The 18,653-nt window shown below is 50.7% G+C and overlaps 1 protein-coding gene across 6 annotated transcripts in view; it reads right to left on the bottom strand.

Annotated features, from left to right (window-relative positions):
• VAV2 (vav guanine nucleotide exchange factor 2) overlaps positions 1-18,653 on the bottom strand; it is a 149,315-nt gene that overhangs the window by 59,662 nt on the left and 71,000 nt on the right. The gene's annotated exons all lie outside the window — the stretch shown is intronic.

Below are 18,653 nucleotides of genomic sequence, written 5' to 3'. Positions count from 1 at the left end.
GAGCTGCGCATGAGCTTTACAGCACCCATCAAACCACGGGAGGTAGAAGAACCAGCAGTGTAGACCAAAACCCATTCACCACAGCATTCCCCAGTTCTGGGGAACAACAGAACCGCTCAGCTTTCAGCACCCCTCTGGGCTTGCTGCTCCCTTGGCCTCACAGCCTTAAGTGCTATTCTCAGGGACATGGTAAATACCATCCTAAAGCCAGTACATGGGTTTGGTGGAGAGCTGGCCCAGGATGCTAGGATCACCATGCTTCATCGGGGCTGGGCTGCTGGGCTGGACCTCCAGTCTGCAAACTGGATGCAGGAAAACCAAGTACCAGCTGGATTTTGCTTCTGCAATTCAGCAAGGAAGGCTGGATGTACAGGCACCTTCCTTTTCTAAAGGGATCCTCGGTCACAGGAGCAGCAAAGGGTTAAAAGAACCTCAAGTGAACATCTGACACAGATTGTCCCCGAGACCCCTTAGCCACAGTTCAGAGCGCCCGTGTCAGGCTGCATTACGGTTACTCCTGCACTACAGGGACAAGCAATTACACCTCTCAAAATAATGATGTTAAGCCCTCTACAGAAGGCCCGTCATCAAGAGATGCCCTCGCCAGGCAAAAGCATCTTTACCGAAACCAAAAGCTCCTCTGAGAAAGCATGAGGAACATGCATCAAAGTTCTGCGTCATTTCCAATATTCCCCAGCACTTCCAAAATTCCCAAGCAGCTGGGGAGGGAGTGACTCCCCAGCAAGGCTGCCTTCAGAGCAGCCTTTACCTAAGGAAAGCTGGAGTCCATATAAGCATTTTTTACAGACCTGACAAAAAAGGTCTAAAACGCATTCCCTGCCAGCCCAGCCATCCACACAGCATTTGGGCACCAGAGGCATTTTCCATGCCCACAGCTCTGCACCCCACAGCCCCGGTACTGAGCTCCGTACCCCCTGCAAGTGCCACCCCACTAGTGCTGGGCAGCATCACCTGCTGTAACTGCAAATGCAATGGAAGCCCAAAGCTCCTGCAGGAGGAGTCAGGCAAAACTGCTCTGAGGCAGCATGGTCATCCCCAAAAGGAGGGAGAAAATCCTCAAGGGAGCAGAGAGGGAGCAAAGGGGAGAAGCAGATTTTTCTTCTGGCTCCTGCCCTCCCCGTGGTGCCTCTGGCACTGCCAGCAACTCTCCAGGGAGCAAGCTCCATCCCCAGATAATCCCAGATGATAAACTGTATTAGAAAAGAGGAGAGGAACAGGACCCTGGGAAGAGGAGAAAGGAAAAGTTGTTTCTGGACCTGACCCTTACCGCTGTAAAATCCCCCCCACTCCTGCCAGCTGCTGATTTACAGCCTGGACTCTGCCTGGTCCCAGGGCTCCGGGCAGCTTCTCCGCATCCAGAGCACCGCTGCGCCGTGAATCCCATTAGCTGTAATGTGCTGCTCTAAGCACCGCTGCCATCAAATTCTGTGTGTTTGCCTGGTCTTTTTAAAACAAGGTTATTAAACCCAGTGTCATTCTACACTAAACCCAGCGTTATTTTGCATTAAACCCATGATTTGGCCACATGATGCGTTAGGGGTGCAAATATTAAGTCACTGGCAAAGCCTCTGCTCATTTCCAGTGGGAAGAGGACTTGTACCATTTAAACACATTTATTTTGAGCTCTCTGGGGCTGGCATAACATCTACTACCATGTCACCTTACAACAGCGGGCAGTCATTGTGAAACCAGCAATGTCCCCTGACAAGGAGGAGAAAAAGAGTAACTTGTGTGGATTTATAGCTACTGGTAGAAAAGCTTTGCACTGTATCGCACTATCGTAAGCTTCCCAGATGCACACGCTCTCCCTCCCATATTTAAGACACCAATGTCTTCTATTCCAGAGCAGCTGAGTATCGGGGGGAAGATCGTCACATGTCCCTTTGGGGACCCTAAGCCTCAAAGTCTGTGCTTAAGGAGGTATCTGTGCTCCTCCGTCCCCTGTGTAACAGATATCCCCATCCCACAGCAAACACACTTAGCCAGGACCAAGGCAGAGCAGGATCCCTTGCCTCCCCAGGAGACGGAGATGATGAAAAGGCAAGAGAGGGCAGAAGCAAAGCAAGGCGACTCGCAGCAGCACCGAGAGCTGCCAACAAGCCCGATTGCCGTCCCGCTGCACCGCTCCCCACGCTGCCCATGACTCCCAAGCACAGAAATTAACGCCCTGAAACTATAGTGCTTTCTTTATGCTGCTGAGTTCCTTTAATGCAACAGCCATAAATACTTATTATGCTACTTTATGACCTCTGTCCTCCGACACAGATGCTGAGCTGCTGTCGCGTTCGGTTACTTCTACTATCACTATCTGATAGCCTGGCAATGACTAGAGCGAGGAGCTGACTTTGATGGGACTCTAAAAGCCCAGGGAGGTGGAGGGAACCCAAGCAGTTTCTCAAGTGAGCTAACACCGAAGCCCACAGACACAAACCGAGAAAGCACCTGCTGCTGTGCCTCCAGCCGATCCTGGGAGCAGAGATTTCGTTTGATGGCCATGAAACACTCACAGCAGCAAGCTCAGCCCTTAGGGAGAGCTCAGCAAGCACCCATGGGTGCTGGTAAGAGTTCAGGGCACAGGGTGGGAGGATGGTGAGGGCTACATTCAGCAAAGCTACTAGTTGGGGGCAAAGTCAACAGCACAGTTGGTGCACCACGCTGCATGACACGGACAACCCGGGCTTGGAGGCACGAAAGCAAGACAAAGGCATGCACCAGAGGAAGCTCTGGGTGAAATGAAGCAACTAGTTTCCTGTAAACAGCGGGGATTCACGGGGCAACGATGAGCTGTGCCTGCTGCAAACCCAGCCCAGCCGCCCGCCACATGCTTCCCTCCCACTGGGGGACAGCTGTCCCCTGCTCCCTGCTCCGGGCAAGGACAAGCCTACCCCATACAGGGGCTCAGAGAGACGCTGCCTCTGCAAACACCTGTGCCAGGCAGGAGAAGAAACCAGGAGACACTGAAATTCCATCTTTATGCATTCAGCACCGGGACTGAGCAAGACCTGGTGCTGTTGCCAAGGTCCTGGCTAAGGATGGGTGGAACGATGAGCTTGCCCATGGCAACAGATTTATGAAAGAGTCCTCAGGACCTTTGGGAACTGCTGTGCACATCCAGCCCTCCAATACCCAGCATGGCTTCTAAACAGGAAAAAAATCAACTGCTCGGCAGGAGGTGCAGGGGTGAGCGGTCATGCACACCTCCTCCCCCTCCTCCTCCCACAGAGCGCCTTCCTGCACCTCCATGCTTTCCCCGTCTCAGCTCGGCCCCATCAATTTCCACAGAACTTGCAAATAACGGGAAATAAGATAACTGTTAAGCACTAGCATAAGAAAGGAAGGAAAATGAAAAGCCTTGATACCCAAAAACTATTTATGGGAAAAGCTTGTTAGCACCTCCGAACGCTGATTTGGAAATGAGTCATTAGCCTGTGCCACAACTGTGGGGTTTAAGGTAACACCAGCCAATCTCACATTTCTGCATGATATGGAACAGCATTAATTAAACATTAAGCTAAACTATTTCAGCGGTGGTGTGCAGTGGCGCATGAAACTGAAACCAAGGATCGGGGGACGGGTGATTAAACACCGACCCGGCTGGCTGGATGCTCCACGGCACACCACGTACGAAAGGCAGAAAGCATGATCCTCAGCTGTCAGAGATGGCAATCAAACACCCCTATGGGTCAGACCACAGGAGATCCAGCCAAAAGCAATTTTAACAGAGGAATTGTCCTGCCTTAGGTTTCAGAAGGTGGAGGAGAAGGATGCAATGTGTTTGCACCTGTTGATCTGGAGATGTTGGTTTTATTCACCTGCTTGCACATTTCTGTGACTCTCAGGGCGTTCTGGAGAGCTGTCCTGCCATTTCTCTCCCTCTGGAAGTACTTCCCCTCGTCCTCCTGGGGTTCCAAGGTGCCACCACTGTCTGGGGGTGCTGCACCCTGTCCCCAGCTTTGCCCAGCACCATAACTCCTCGTTTCTCACGCAATCCCTTTGTGTCCCAGCATATACTGGCTTTGCTGACCTGTGAAGCACATGTCAGACAAATTTTGCCTCTGCTTAGAGCAATAACTGAATATATTTGGGCAAAGGGAGCCAGTGGAGAGCTTCCTTTTTATTGCAGCTGGGATTTCAGCATCCTCCTGACAGATGCCCAGAGACAAGGAGGATTCCCAGAAATGCCTGAGCACAGGGAGTCCGAGCTGAGATCTGGCTGCTTTCCTCCAGACCGAAGGTATTACAAAACTGGCCCTTTAGAAAAAATGTGGCACGTAACTGGAGAGGGATCACTTGTGTAGCTTTGTAACCGTTACAAAAGCTGGCTCTGAAAGTGTGTCCTTCGGAAAGCAAAGGTAATGAAGCCAGGGAACTGTGCTTTCCTGGAAATTAGAGGTGGAGGGGGAAAGAACACAAACAAACTGGCTAAAGCAGGAGTTTGGTTCAGGTCCCTGGCGCAGACACTCAGGTAAGTGCACAGCCATCGAGTGAACCTCCCCAGCCAGCTGGGACAGCTCCATCGGCTCCGGCACAGCACCAGCACACGCCGGGGCTCCTCAGCCCCCCATTACGGCTCTCCCCTCCGTCTGACCAAGCTGGCTCCTTCCCTCTGCCCCCAGTTAACATCGCAGTGACTCCCCAATGAACCTGGAAACATGCCAAGAGCGGAGCAGCAGAAGATGGAGCACGGTGGGGAGGCAGGGTGCTGGGCATGGCCACATGCTCCCCTTCCCCCAAAGCAAAGGCACATCGACCGGGGGGCTCTGCTATTAGCTTACCCCAAGAGCACCTAAGAGGAATCAATCAGTCTTTAAAGAAGAAAGGGGGAAAAAACGCTGCTGGCTGGGTGTGTGTGGGGCACACAAGGCCAGGACAGCCCTTCTCCCAAGTGCACAGTCAACATGACTAATATTCCCAACACACGCAGCCTCCCACTGATGCACCCTGGATTCCAGGACAGCTCTGTGGATGTCAGTGGTGCGGGCTGACCTTGGGACGCCAGATTACGCTCCTGTAGCATTCCTGTAATGTTACGGTCACACAGTTATCACTGAGCAATAACAAGGTGCCCAAATAAAACAGCAGCTCTGCCCAGTTTGGGATCCACAGAAAGCAGCATTCAGAAAGCACAGCTATACTATCCTGCATCATATTTGTAGCCCCACCAAAACAGTGGGGAGAAATGCAGTTACACTTCTAAAAAAAAAAAAAAAAAAAAAGGGCCTAAAAGCAAACCCAGGGAGCTCATCCAAGTCCCAAGTCCAGCCTCAAGTGCCAGTTTGAGCCATCGCTGCTTTTCCCACAGTTTACTCACTCCTCTCACCTAAAAATCTTCCTGCTTTTTCCAGAAAAAGGATCCTTGTGTAAGCCTAGCTGCTCAGAGGCCACGAAACGCCCTCCTGCTATGCAGGCATCCGCCACCCAGCCAGCCTGTACGGCAGGTTTACAGCACTTTGCAAGGAATCCGCTGCTAAATGGATTTTTTTTTTCTCCCTGCTGCCTTCTTTGGGGAGAAGTGACAATCAGGTAGGAAAATTTTGAAGGAATTAGCTCAAGCGTGGGAAGACGTGAAACATGTAGGAGGATGTGGGTGCTAACAGCTCTGACCTCAGCTTGTGCAAGCTGATGGAGTCCCTGCTGAAAGCCACCAAGCTGTGCTGACTTACACGTGCTGGGCACTTGGCCCTTCATGCTTGAAGAGAGGCAGGAACAGAGGAAGAAGGCAAAAAAACCCCCAAACGCTTAAACACTAATTAGCTTAAAACACTGGTAAATAGATTTACACAGGCAGTCTGCAAAGCCCTGACCGCAGCAGCTAATTGGGGCACGCAGTGTTGCCGGCAGAGTTCAGCTTGCATTGCCTCGTGCCGTCACGTGGGACCGAGCTGCCACAAAGACGCATTGTGCCAAGGTATTTGAGCATGGGGAAGAAAACACCAGCAGAATCATTTCCATGCAGGGGAGGGAGGGATGTCACCAGCTGATAGCAGCATTCATCCTGCTTTTGCATTTTCCAGGTGCTCCAAACCCTGGGCCCTGCTGCTCTGGAGCGCTACAGGCTTTGGAAGTGCCAGAAAAGCATCTCCGTCTTGCCCCCAGGGCTCGGAGCCTACTTTGTGCCAGGCAGGGTGGTTACAATTATCACGTCTGCGCCATACACGGATATAATTATCAGGAAAATTCAGGGAAAAGGGTCCTGCAGCCAACTCTTGACTCCAAAGCACTGACGCAAGTATCAGAAATGGTAGGACGGCCAAGCCATCACACTACAAAAAGCAGCTCCAGGCAGAGACGTGCTTCCCTTACGCCACGGGGAAGACCAAGACGGGCTGAACTTTGGCCACAAACCAGCGGCACCCGCTGAACATCGAGTCCAGGCAGTTCTGATTTAAGTTTCCCCCATAGCTTGTAGGTCACCTGCTCCACTACCTCCTCCTGTTTAAGGGCTCAAATCCCTAACTCATGATGCCCAAAGCCATGCACTAAGCAAAACCCCTCACCTTGTGACTCAAAAAGAGCCACCCAAGCTTTCCTCGGGGGTAAAGCCCCTGTCAGAGGCGGCGGTTCCTAGCAGGACTATTTGCAGCCTAGCTGCGAGCCTTGCTCAGCGCAGGCAGAGCACGAAAGACAAGCAGCACGATAATTCACGGTGGTAGGAGATGAGACAGGCACGTGGCTCTGCTCACAGCGCACCAACTGCGGGGTCTTCGCCAGGCGCCCCCAGACCTGAAGTTTTGCTTTGGACTGGGCTCTGAATTAAAAAGCTGCAAGCTAGGCAAACACACCATCATCTCCGCCCCCTCATCAGCTCTGCCAAGCGACTGCCAGCCAAAGGGATCACAAAGGGTTCCTGCAGCCCCAGGGAGGGATGGCAGCTCTGTGCAGCATGCCGCAAGCGGAGGCTCTCCGGCAAAAGCATCCCCTCCTCCCCCAGTATTGATTGGATTTGTTGAAACAGATGGAAAAAACAGCTAGTCAGATGCAAAACACGGATACCCAAACCTGCTTCCGAGAAACTGGCTTAAGTCTGTATTAAGCTTAATCCCTTTTGATCAAGGCCTTGGATGTAAGCAGAAAATGTTACAGATTTTCACATAACTTTAAGTCCCTGTTTCCGCTCTGCTCTGAAATGGAGTTAGGCGGTCAGGGAAAAAACATATGGAGCACAAAAAGAGAGGTTTAGGAACATTTTGCATGTGCAGGAGAAATTGGAAGCATCCATATGAAACCAATCCACTTGCACAATGGTAATTTACCTACTGAGGAGAGAGGGCTTAAAATTCTCCTTGGCTTATTTCCTTCGTTTTTATTCCAGCTGCTACAGAAAAAAAAAATAAATGCAGCAGTATAAATAAAAAACAAAAACCAACAACAAACCAAAACAACAAACTCACAACAGAAAGTGTTAAAAAGCCAGTTCTTTGCATTTTGCAGAGCCGCCTGAATACTGGCATGGCCACGGCATCCAGATGTGTTTCTGCAATGAAGTTTAAATCCCTTCCAGCCCCAGAGCAGTAGCGCAGGCAGGAGATGCCCGTGCCAAGAGCTGGATACAGAGGACCATCGCACAGCCCACCTGCAGACCAGGAGACCCCGCCGACAGCCCCGTCCCTCTCACACATATACATGAGGGCTTTGGGCTCGGAGGGTCAGACCCCAGCCTCGCCATCCCACTGAATAAAAATACAGGGTCCTGCTTCAAGCTCGAGTCACCTGCAGGTTAACATTTCAGAGACTGATGCAGTCCAAGCCCCTGAAGGCAGCAGAATCTTTTCCATCCATTTCCCAGGCTCTGAGCCCTGGGTGCATCTTGCAGCTTTATAATTGCAGCGGGGGGGTGGGGTGGGGTGGGGGGTGTCCGCTTGGGCAGGGTGTTGTGCTACCTGCAAAGCATCAGGCTCTGCCCCAGGGAGCTTCATAGAAGCAAAGCCCTTCATAAAGCCTTTCTGCAGCAGCATGAGCAGCAGCTTAACCATCACAAGCTGTTTGAGACTAGCTGCCTTTTACAAATTGGTAGAAAACTCACTTAAGCTCAAAGAAATTCCTGTAATACTAAAGTACACAAAAGAAGGAGGAAGCAATAGGAGTTCTTCAAGTGTACCATAAAAGGCAGCTTTTAGAATTTGCTTGGGAATTGCTGCTTTGATTTGTTGTAAGCTGGAACTGCATGTTTGCAGGGATGGGAGACCTTTATCCCCCACAAAGTTGCTTTCCCAAAGCTACAGAGAGTCCGGGCTCACAGTGAGAATCCCATCTGGGTCAACAGACCTGTGGGCTGCTCCAAGCTTTCCACGCAGACACACATCCACCTGGATGAAACATTTCCACTTTCACAGCTTTACATTTCAAAAAAGGCGGGGAAAAGCCCAGAAGAGAAGGAAGCTGCAGAAGAACTCCGTGTGCTGGAAGAAAACAGCCGACGACTTCCCAAGCCACGTGCTCCGGGAAGACGCTGCCTGCCAGGTTCATCCCCGGGTGCGGATGCAGGAGAGGGCTGGGGGGCTTCCCACTTCCCGCACACCCCTGCCTGGGCACCTCCAGACACAAAGTAATGTGTTTGCACACAGAAACACTCAGGAAAAGGGGAGAATGGTAGGATGCGAAGCCCAGGAAAGCAAGCATAAACTTTATTTCGTTAGCCCTAATCTTCTGCTGGACTCCAGAGAGGAGGCAAGCACCTTGTAAACTTTGGGGGTTTATTATTATTACAAGCTGGCTTTCCAAGCAAAATTCCCCAAAGCCACCCAGCTCTCAGCAGCCTCCTTGCCTGGGCTTGGCGCTAACGTGCCTGTTAAACATCAAATCTCCAGCCGCTGGTGACACTTGGACTCAGCACCAAAGCCCATCGCATTACCAGGGGCTGCTCCGCGACCCTGAAAACTGCTCTTCAAGCTGTGACATCTCTCAGTGCTATTGAGGCCCCGGCTTCATCTTGGATCACGGGTAAATACACGGCCTTAGCCTCATACGTGACTAATAACCTCTGAAAAGACCTCCTCCAGCACGCTACAGCAGTGCAAGTGTGGGGCACAAGGAAGCAAACCTCCCCCTTTCTAGGCTCCGGCAATACTAGTTCAGGTTACGACTTGTTTTAAAGGGAGAGCACCCAGCCCTTCCTCCCGAGCTTGAGGAGGCTGACAAATCTCACAGATCCGGGTTTAGGCACGTAAGCAAACATGGAATCGTTTACCCAGCACCTACACCACTCTGTGAAGCTCTGCAAGCATCCAGCAAGGCTGGGAAATAAGACACATGAACTTCAGCCCTCCAGTATTGCTAATTTGGCTGCTATTATCTCCACTTTCCAAAGTTTCTCTAAGGAAAGGAAGGAGGGATACAGGATGCCACTCACGGAGGCAGGAGGGAGAACATGCCCATTGCTCCCTCCTTCCTTCCAGAGGGCACGGAAAATTTCACATCAGAAACAAATGCCTAATTTTTCCAGGCTACTGAGAATCAATTAAAGGCACCACAAGCACAGGCATTTCCAAGGCAGAGCTGTCCAGTTCCACGCTAAAGCCATCAGAAGGAATTTACTGCTCACAAAAGAGAAAAAAAAATATAAATCCAAAGCTGCAGGATGCTCTGCTCCAGTTGAACCTTTAGATGCTCCACACTCGATGATAAGGAGAAATCCCTCCCGCGTGTGCCTGCCTGTCTCTATCCACTGTTTTCCTCCACCTTGCACACCTGAACTGGAGCGATGTGCCAACAGCACGCTGCTGGCCCGACCCCTCGGTCAGACATCTCAGTCACTTCTGATATGTCTCAAAAGTGTCCCCTCTGGGTTTGCCTGCAGGCAGGGAAAACAACTGTGTTAAATTCCCAACCCTAGAAGCACAACCAAGTTGTTCAGAAGAGCCAAGGCGGGGAGGATGCGCAGCAGGGGGTGAGCAGAAGTATCACCTCCATGACAAAATCTGCTTGGCTGACATTCCCAGCACCAGCAGCAAGGCAAGCAGAAACACACCGTTCTCTTCTACCTTCTTGACATAAAACATAGATTTTTTTCTGCCTAAATCATTTCACATCCATGGTGCTGAAACCAAACCAGGGTGACTCCAAGCAGTTCAGAGCAGCGAGGAGAAACACCCAGCTCCTGATGCCAGGTCAGTGATTTTTCTATGGGTTTGCATCCATTGGGGGGGGGGGGGGGGGGGGGGGGGGCGGGGAGAGGGAAATTACTAACATTTAATTTCTTACTCTGTAAGCCTGAGAGCTACAAGCAGGGGCCAGTGTTCAGTATCAGAGTGAGGGGCATGCTCCTGATTTTGGTGGGTTTTATCTTCCTTGTTGCACAATTCCTGCCCAACTTGCCTAGAGCTGCAAGAACCATTTCAAAAGGAAGAGACTAACCTGGGAAAGGACAGCTCTACCAGGCTTACAAATACTGCCAAGAGCTTCTCTCTTTGCAATTAGATGGTTTACACAAACGAAGACTCTTAAGATTGTGCAATGCAGCAGGAGAGCCAAGACAGCCGTGCACAGCAAGGATGCTCCTCCTCCTCTTCCCTGCCCTCCCCAGAATGAGATAAAAGGATTCTTTTTTATTTTTGTATATATTCTGCTACGCTCCTGAAAAGCTGCTGGTGAAACGCCTTCCAGAAATAAATGTTATCTTAGAAATAAGAAAGGGTTTCCTACCAATAGTATTCTGACTGCAGAAATAACCCTCGGTTCTCCTCTGATTTGTTACTCGAAGAAAGGCTCTCAAAATAGCAAACACAGACTTCCCCAAACCCGTGATTAACTAGAAGCATCAGCAGGGGTTTTCAAACACAACTTGTATGTGGAGCACTCCCACACCCCTGGGCAGACCAGTTCCCATGCTGGGCTCTCCAGAAGAGCCCAGTGCAGCCCCAGAGAGGATGGCACCGCACACGCCGGCCCTGCCATCGGATAAAGACCTCCGACGCTTACAGCCACGTTTTTTCCATGGCTTAATTCCATGATGTCAGTTGATCTACTTACACCTGCTTAAAGGCAGAGCTGGTGGAGAAGCAACCCCCAAGGTAGTTTTCCAGAGACTCTGAGAGTCAGAAACTACCTCCCTTCCTCCTCACACATCATAACGGTGGATAAATATACCCATAAAGTGCTTTGATTTGACAGAGTATGTCAAATTTAGGCTTTGCTCTGCCTCTGCAGACAGCACATTTACTGCTGTGTGGGTGACTGAAACATGTATCACTCGCAGCATACCGCAAACTGCCGTATAAAAGAACTGCAGCAAAAGATCTCAAAAATATTGGCTCCCTTAGCGGGGTGTGCACGGTCACAGCTCACAAATTACGGGGCGGAAGGGAAGCTGGATGGATTTCCATGGTCACTACTGTACAGAGGGTGAGACAAGATGATCTAAGGGTCCCTTCAGACCTAACAAATCCATACAGCTGTAAAAAAAAGATAAAAAAAGTAAAAAATAAATCACAGATCAGGTCTTAGCTGCCTCCAAGGGAAAAAAAAAAAAGGAAAGAACGAGTCAGGCACGATGTTTTCAGTCAATGATTTAAGGAATGTAAATAGCTTTGTCAAAGATGCTCAGGCAGATTCCCCAGCTGGATTCTCCACCATGAGCTCAGCTTCGCTCTTAGGATCTGCAGCATACCAGGGTGATTTAAAAAAAGCAGGAAAAGCAAACTGGCAGCTGGCAAGCCGCGGTTCCACGGGAGACGGGTGGGAAGCATCGCACAGGGAGTACTTGCACCCCAAGGGAACCAGACCCTATAGCCCCAGCACAGCTCTTGCCCTCCCCAGCTCGCTGTGCAATGCTGGGAGAGTTACATCAGCTCCTCCGATGATACACTGCGACTCCAAAAGCGTCACCAGCTGTTTATCTACTGCTAAAATGTGAGTGTTTAAAAATTAATAGGAACAGATCGACTAAGTGTGGAACATGCAGACACCAGAAGCTTCGAGGAATTTCAACGTGCAATGTTAAAAGCACATGGGCTGTGAAGAACCCTGCTACAGGAAAGAAATGCCAAAACCACACACGTATCATCACACATACACCCAGAGGAAGGGAAACGTAGCTCTAACCACCACGTGCACTTTCTTCCAGCCCTTTAATCAGACATTAGAGACAAAGAGCAGCTGGACAGCACTGTGGTCAAGCTTTGACGTGCAGGGGGAGGAAAATAAAAAAGGGCTCTATCTCCGCGTTAATACAGGCTCACTTCAACACAGACCACAGCCAGCACTAAGGGCTCCGGTTCTGAATGCGCGTCGTTGACAAAGGTCATCAATTCTGCAGCAAGAAGGATGCGTGCCCTTGGCGGCACCCTGCGCAGGAGGGAACGGAGGGTCCCCAGCAGCCACGGCGTGCATTTACTAACAGGCTACGATGCGGGGGGGGGGGGGGGGGGGGGGGGGGGGGAACCAGCAAAAAAAAAAGGAACAGGAATTACTGGTCCCCAAAGGGCTGGTCTGCAGAGCTCTAGACAGCATTATAAATAAAAGGCAACACCTAAAACTGCATCCCGAAGGCCACTCATGCAAATCTGAGAATGAGATCAGAGCCACCATTAGAGAAATAACGGCCATCACGTTAGGTATGAGCGGGCCAGAAAAGGTTCACAGAAAACACCTCCCTGGAGCTCCTGTCCAGAATAGAGATATTTTGCAATAAAAGAAGTGAAGCTGTTTTTTGTCCAGTGAAGCTCCCGGAGATGTCTGACAAGGATTTACTTTTAATAAGGGAAGGGAACAGGAAACTACTATTTGTTCTTAGTTAGCTCTCTTGACATTTTCTTACCGGCAGTAAGACCAGCGAGAGCACATTTGAATGCGGAGGTTGAAGTTTTATCGACTTTGCCACAGCTAACAAGCAAAGCGAGCGAGGTCACCATTGCACACAGCCTTGTACGTAGCATGAGACCCAAAAAAGCTACGGTCAGGGTGAGACCCTGGCTCAGGTGCCTCATGAGGGGCTGAGACAGGGGCCAGAAGCCACCCATTACGGAAATCCCGGCTGCAAATAAGTGCACGTGTTTAACGGCAGCAACCGCTGGAATTCTCAAAAGAAAAGCTCGAGTTGGCATATATCTCAAAATCCAGGAGTGAGACAGCACAAAAAGAAACAACTTTCTGCTGTGATAGACACTGTTAAGCATTTTGGGGTTTGACCAATAAAACCCAGAAAAACGGCAATGCTTCCTTCGAACCCACAAACATTTCAAGAAAGTATTGTCCATTTTCGGACAAAAAGGCTCAAAAATGTCCCTGAAAACGGAGTTCTAATGACTTCCCCCCCACATCTGCTACAAAGGATGAGTTTTGTTCAAAACATCTTTTTTCTGTGACACATTTTGGCCAGATGTAGACGACGTGCCCGGACTGCAGAAAAGAGCATTTGATAGCACTACCCAAAGATAACCAGCTCAGCCTAACCCTTGCAAAAGAAAATCTTTCATTTCCCGTCGGGTCCTCTGCATTGAGCTGCACCGGTATCATTTTATCAGCCTGCAGAGCAAACCGGTCCGCAGGGAGGGATCTGAAAGGTTTGAATAATTCCACATCAAAATGAACTGTACTTGGATGAGACTTCCACCTAAGCATCAAGACAGTACAAGACAGGCTGCAAGAGGAAAGAAGGAAAATATATTCTTGTCAAAATGACATTCCCCTTAGGAGTACAATTTCCACAAAAGCATTTACCCGTGCGCATTGTGTTGGATTTCATATTCTGCACTTCTGAAACACATTATGCCGGGTGCTTGAATAATTACGTTTGACTTATTTAACAATTTAACATTCGCACGCTTGGCTTTACAGCTGGAGGAATAAAATCACATGTTTGAGTGACTAAAAGCAAAAAAGAGGGTTAGACAATATATGTATATTTATGCAAGCATTCCCCGCTCTGAAATTAGGTTCGCAAAGAGAACGTTATACTGAGCAAACTCTCTCCCTTGCCGGCTGTAAATGAGATTTTAAAGGGGTTGGTCAGCGACCAGCCACAAGGGCAGATGTGGCAAAGTGAGGGCAGCAGCTGGACACAGGCAGGACGGGCAGCTGCCTGCACTGGGGCTGCTCCAGCACCAAACCTCCGCGCCCCCACCACGGCCAGGCTGGCTCGGCAGCACCCCTTCATCCAACCCCACCTCCAGACACACCTCGAAGGAAAAACCACCCCACGGGGCGATGTGTGTCAGCCTATAAACTGATGGGGACCTGGGCTCCCCTCGGGGTGTTCATGTGCACCCTCAAAGTCCAACGAGAGTTGAGTTTCTTCACCCGTGGGCAGGGTCCAGGCTCGGCGATGCCTCACGAACACCAAGGAGGGACCCCATACGTGGCAGCTTGTGGCCACCAGTCAGCAAAACTTGTTTTCCAGCTGGTGCATGCCACGAAACACAGCTCTTCTGAGCAAGCAAGGCGTGCCAGGGATTCAGGAGCTATAAACAGGGCTCTCCATCACTCAGCTGACACAGGATTGGGGATGTCTTCCCTACATTGCTCACCAGATCTGAAGAGCAGCAATCTTTTAATACTTATCCCAAGGATGCTCCTGGCAATAGCCCCAGGCTGTCCCTCTCTGCCCACCAAGAAACCCACACCAACACAGCCTCGCACCAGCTCCTCTGCAGTATTTATCACATGATCTTCCTTACGCTGCCCAGCACCTGACACCAAGCCTGACAAGGAGTATGTCCATGGAGAAGAGGGCAGAGAAAAGGGAACTAATGGGCTCAAATGGGGGAAAGAGAAAAAAAGGCTTTCCAAAATGCCAAATCAGCACAGCACACCACTAGTAAACTTGCCACTTGAGCCACGTACCCTATAACTTGCTAGGATCTCCCGCGACTGTTCTCCTCCTGGCCCAGAAGGCAGAGCCCTTCCCTAGCCAGTATGGTCCAGTCCCATCCCCCAGAGCCCACTCAGCTCCAAGCCTGACCGAAATGGAAGCCCTGCCTGGGAAACACGGGAGAGGAGGGAGCTGCCAGGCTGACGGGTTCAGAGAGGGAGAGAAACACAGAGTTGTGATCGCTGCATCATCGAGGGAAAACCCAGGGAAATGCCCCCACCGGTTATCGCAGCGGGGAATACCGGGGCAACGCTCCGCTAACAAAGGCGCCACTAATGTATTTTTCATCAAGTGCTTTATTCTGCTGCAGACGTGGAGCTCTATCAGTAATAACTATTCATAAGCGTGATAAGTAGGTGGTGGCACCGATATCTGCAAAGCCATGGATAAAAGTTGACAGGCCATATACCAAAACAATTCAGCATTTATTAAGACTTCTATTGGTCGCCTACCCGAGCTTATTTATATTGGCACCCCTCCATTAAAAAGCACAATCCCAGCTTGCTGCATCACAACCTCTTTCTTCACACCTAAAGACACGCTGTGAGTGGGTCTGAGCTGGGGTTATCCCAGTTCACCCCCAGCGAAGCCCCAGCATGGGCAGCGCATCATCCTGCCCTGGCACCAGTATGTGCTGTGCATCGCACAGCTCCTGCCCATGTAAAACACAGGATCTCTCCATCCCTTCATCCCGGCCCCGGGCAGGGGTCACAGCACGCCAGCCCCAACCACAAAATGCTTCCATCGTGCATGAGCAAAGGATGGGACACGTCTAAAGCAATTAGACCCACGGACCTGGAGATGTTTCAATGACTCTGCTGCGTCTCTGCAGCCATTGATGACTTCACTCCCTCGTGGCCATGCAGCTGCTTTCCTGCAGATCCCCAGGGATATCCTGATGGGAGTTTCCCTGCAGGGACCTCATACCTCCCAGCGTGGGTGACAGTGTGGGCACCGCTGGGCTGGCGCCCTGCCAGCCTCCCACCCCCTCCACGATGACTCTGGCAGAGCTACCGGGGCCAACCTCCCTGTGCCTACACCCTACATATCATGATACAAATGAACTAAATTAATTAAACATCCATCTGGCAGAGGGAATATCCCTTCCCATTTCCTTACCTACTCCCGGAGGGGATGTTGGGAGCAATGCCGATGGAGGAGACTGCCACAGCTATCAGGTATGGCTGACATTTCTAGGAAAAGTCTGGGAAGCCACCTTGGGGGTGAGGAAGAACGGATATCTAGCACCCATGGGTGCCCACAGCCATCAGATGCTCTCAGCGTGCTGCAGGAGTCACTCAATGCTATGTGAGAAGAGCACCACGAGAAAGGGGAATATATGGGGGAAATAAGACACAGACAAATAAACCAACTCAGCCATGCATGTTGAGCCAGCTCCAGCTTAACCAGCAGAGTCACACTGGTTTCCAGCAGCGTGACCCAGCCAGTGCCAGTGGAAGCAGCAAATCCTGCATGATTTCTGTGTGTGGCTGCGTGGCCACATCCATCTGTACCGGCGCTGCTGGCTATGGAGAGGACAGTGTTCGGATCGATCCCTTCATTGCTCCTGACAGCATTCCCACCAGATTAGCACAACTGCCCCCATCCGAGGGCACAGGCAGGTCCCAGCTCTCCTCCCCACCACCTCTGGACCACCCCTGCACAAAGAGCTGCCGAGTGCCCTTGGCCCCTTCCCTGCCCAGACCAGCTCACAGAGCCACTTCCTAGGAAATCCCGGCACCTTTTTTGTATGAACAATAAAACTGCCAAAACATGAACCTGCCAGCTCTCGCATCACCCCAGAGCCACCCCACGCCATGGCACCAGCTGGTGTCACCTGGAGCAGCACGGATGCTGCTGGGTTTCATCCCCAATGGAAATGCACATCGCAGAGCTTATAAGAGAATTTTAAATGAAATATTAGAGGAGGAATCTCAGCCAGGCCTGTCCACGAATCTTGCAAAGCGAGCAGACATCCTATTGAGTCTTTCCAAAAGCATCTCCCAAACTATCCCGGAGAGCCCAGTGCTGTTCACCAGCCACCTCCATCTCCAGCACTGAGTCTCGGCCAGGATCCAGGAGATCTGTGTCAATACGCATCTCTCCATATCTCATCCTCTGGCTGCTGCCTCTAACAGTACATCTGTGGTTCTGCCTTTGTTTGCAGTGCCGAGTGCCTTGGGGACACATCTGTCCACATCTGTCTGGGAGCAGCAGCGCGAGCTCCTCCTGCACGGCACGGCGCACTGCAACCAGGCTGTAACTGATACCTGGGCTCTGGGACAAAGTTAAAACAAATAAAATTACAAATGAACAAATAAGGAAGTACAACCTGTTAAGCAAGCAGCTGTGGTGTTACAGGCCTGTTCTTCACCGGAATTTTAACTTCAGAGCATTTCACCACCTGGACAGAGTTGAGTCACTTGTCAATTTGCATTTGGGATATAAATACTGAGCGCTCTGCTGCTCCTTGTGCCATTCCCCTCGCTGTAACGCTGCATGACAGTAAGACAACAGAGCAAAAACAGTAAGCTTCAATGGGGAAAAACCATGCAGAAAAAGGACCAGAACTATATTAAACTATATTAAAAAGCTGGTACAGAAACAAGTTCAAATAGCTCCCTGTAAAGCAGCTCAGCTCTCTGGGGCTCCACTTAACAGATATCCCCTTATTAGAAAGTCACTGAAGAGGACTGTTTAGCACTTCCAATAAAGAATAGGTGGATGGGGAGGGAGGATTTTTTTTCCCACAGAGATTACAGAAGTGCTCGCGGCAGAAAGAAGGGAAAACCTCCAGATCCAGGATTTGGTTTCTGCTGGGTTCATTAACCCGCCCAGTGAGCGCCAAGGTCTGAACTGGTTACGGGCTGGGGGGCTCTTCGCTGGAGTCCAGGGCAGGTTCACCACTCATCCAGGTGGTTTCAGCATACATGAGGAAAAGGCACACGGATGATGCAAATGAAAAAGCCAATGGCAAAAAAAAAAAGGAGGGGGGTAAAAAGTGAGGCTCCACAGCCAGCGTGACATCTTCTCCGCTCCACATGCACCTCTGACAGAGCCAGCTGGCACGTTGGATGAAGGGCATGACTCCTTTTAGCACAAAACCCCCCAAACGGGAACGTGAGAGCCTGGAAGAAGTCTCCAGCTACACCATTTTGCAGAAAAATGTTTCACATCTTTTTACAAGCTGAGGGCAGGAATTGCCCGTCCCACCAAGCAGCGAGGAAGCAGCACCTTCCCTGCATGATCCGGGGGATGAGCGGGGTGGGGTTTCCCGTGCCCACCACCAGCGGTGCCCGATGCTCTCCCCCACCAAAGGGCTGCCAGCGACGATCCTTCCCGGGGCCACGGTCCTTCCCGCTAAACCTTGGGTCCACTCCGAATTTATTACTGCAGCACATTATTAATTCTCATTACTGTCAAGATCTTGTCGTGCGAGCACAGATTGAGGTGCCTGAAGCTGCTCACCCACGGGGCCTGCTCTGCACTGCCACAGCCCCTGTCCACAGCAGGTAGCTCCGACTCCTCAAATACAGCACCGGCAGAAGAGGAGCTGGATTAAGGATGCCCCAACCACCACCCAAATCCCAGCCCAGCAAAGAAGACAGAGGACAAACGCCCGGAAAGCAGTGAGAATCTAAATCTAAAGGATTACAGAAATAACCTAATGGTCTTTGAAAGACCATAACCATCATGTTATGGTTAACCATACCATGGGATGGCCAGCCACTGAGGAAGCCCACATCAACCTCCCTCCTAGTTTTTCATTATGGTATTGACAATGCCACATGGTCTTTGGTATCAGAGAAAGACAACCTGAGAGGCC

The sequence above is a fragment of the Falco rusticolus genome, chromosome 9, assembly GCF_015220075.1.
Source record: "Falco rusticolus isolate bFalRus1 chromosome 9, bFalRus1.pri, whole genome shotgun sequence".
NCBI lineage: Eukaryota > Metazoa > Chordata > Aves > Falconiformes > Falconidae > Falco > Falco rusticolus.
The sequence above is the reverse complement of the archived record's forward strand: the minus strand, read 5'-3'. Positions and strand labels throughout refer to the sequence as shown.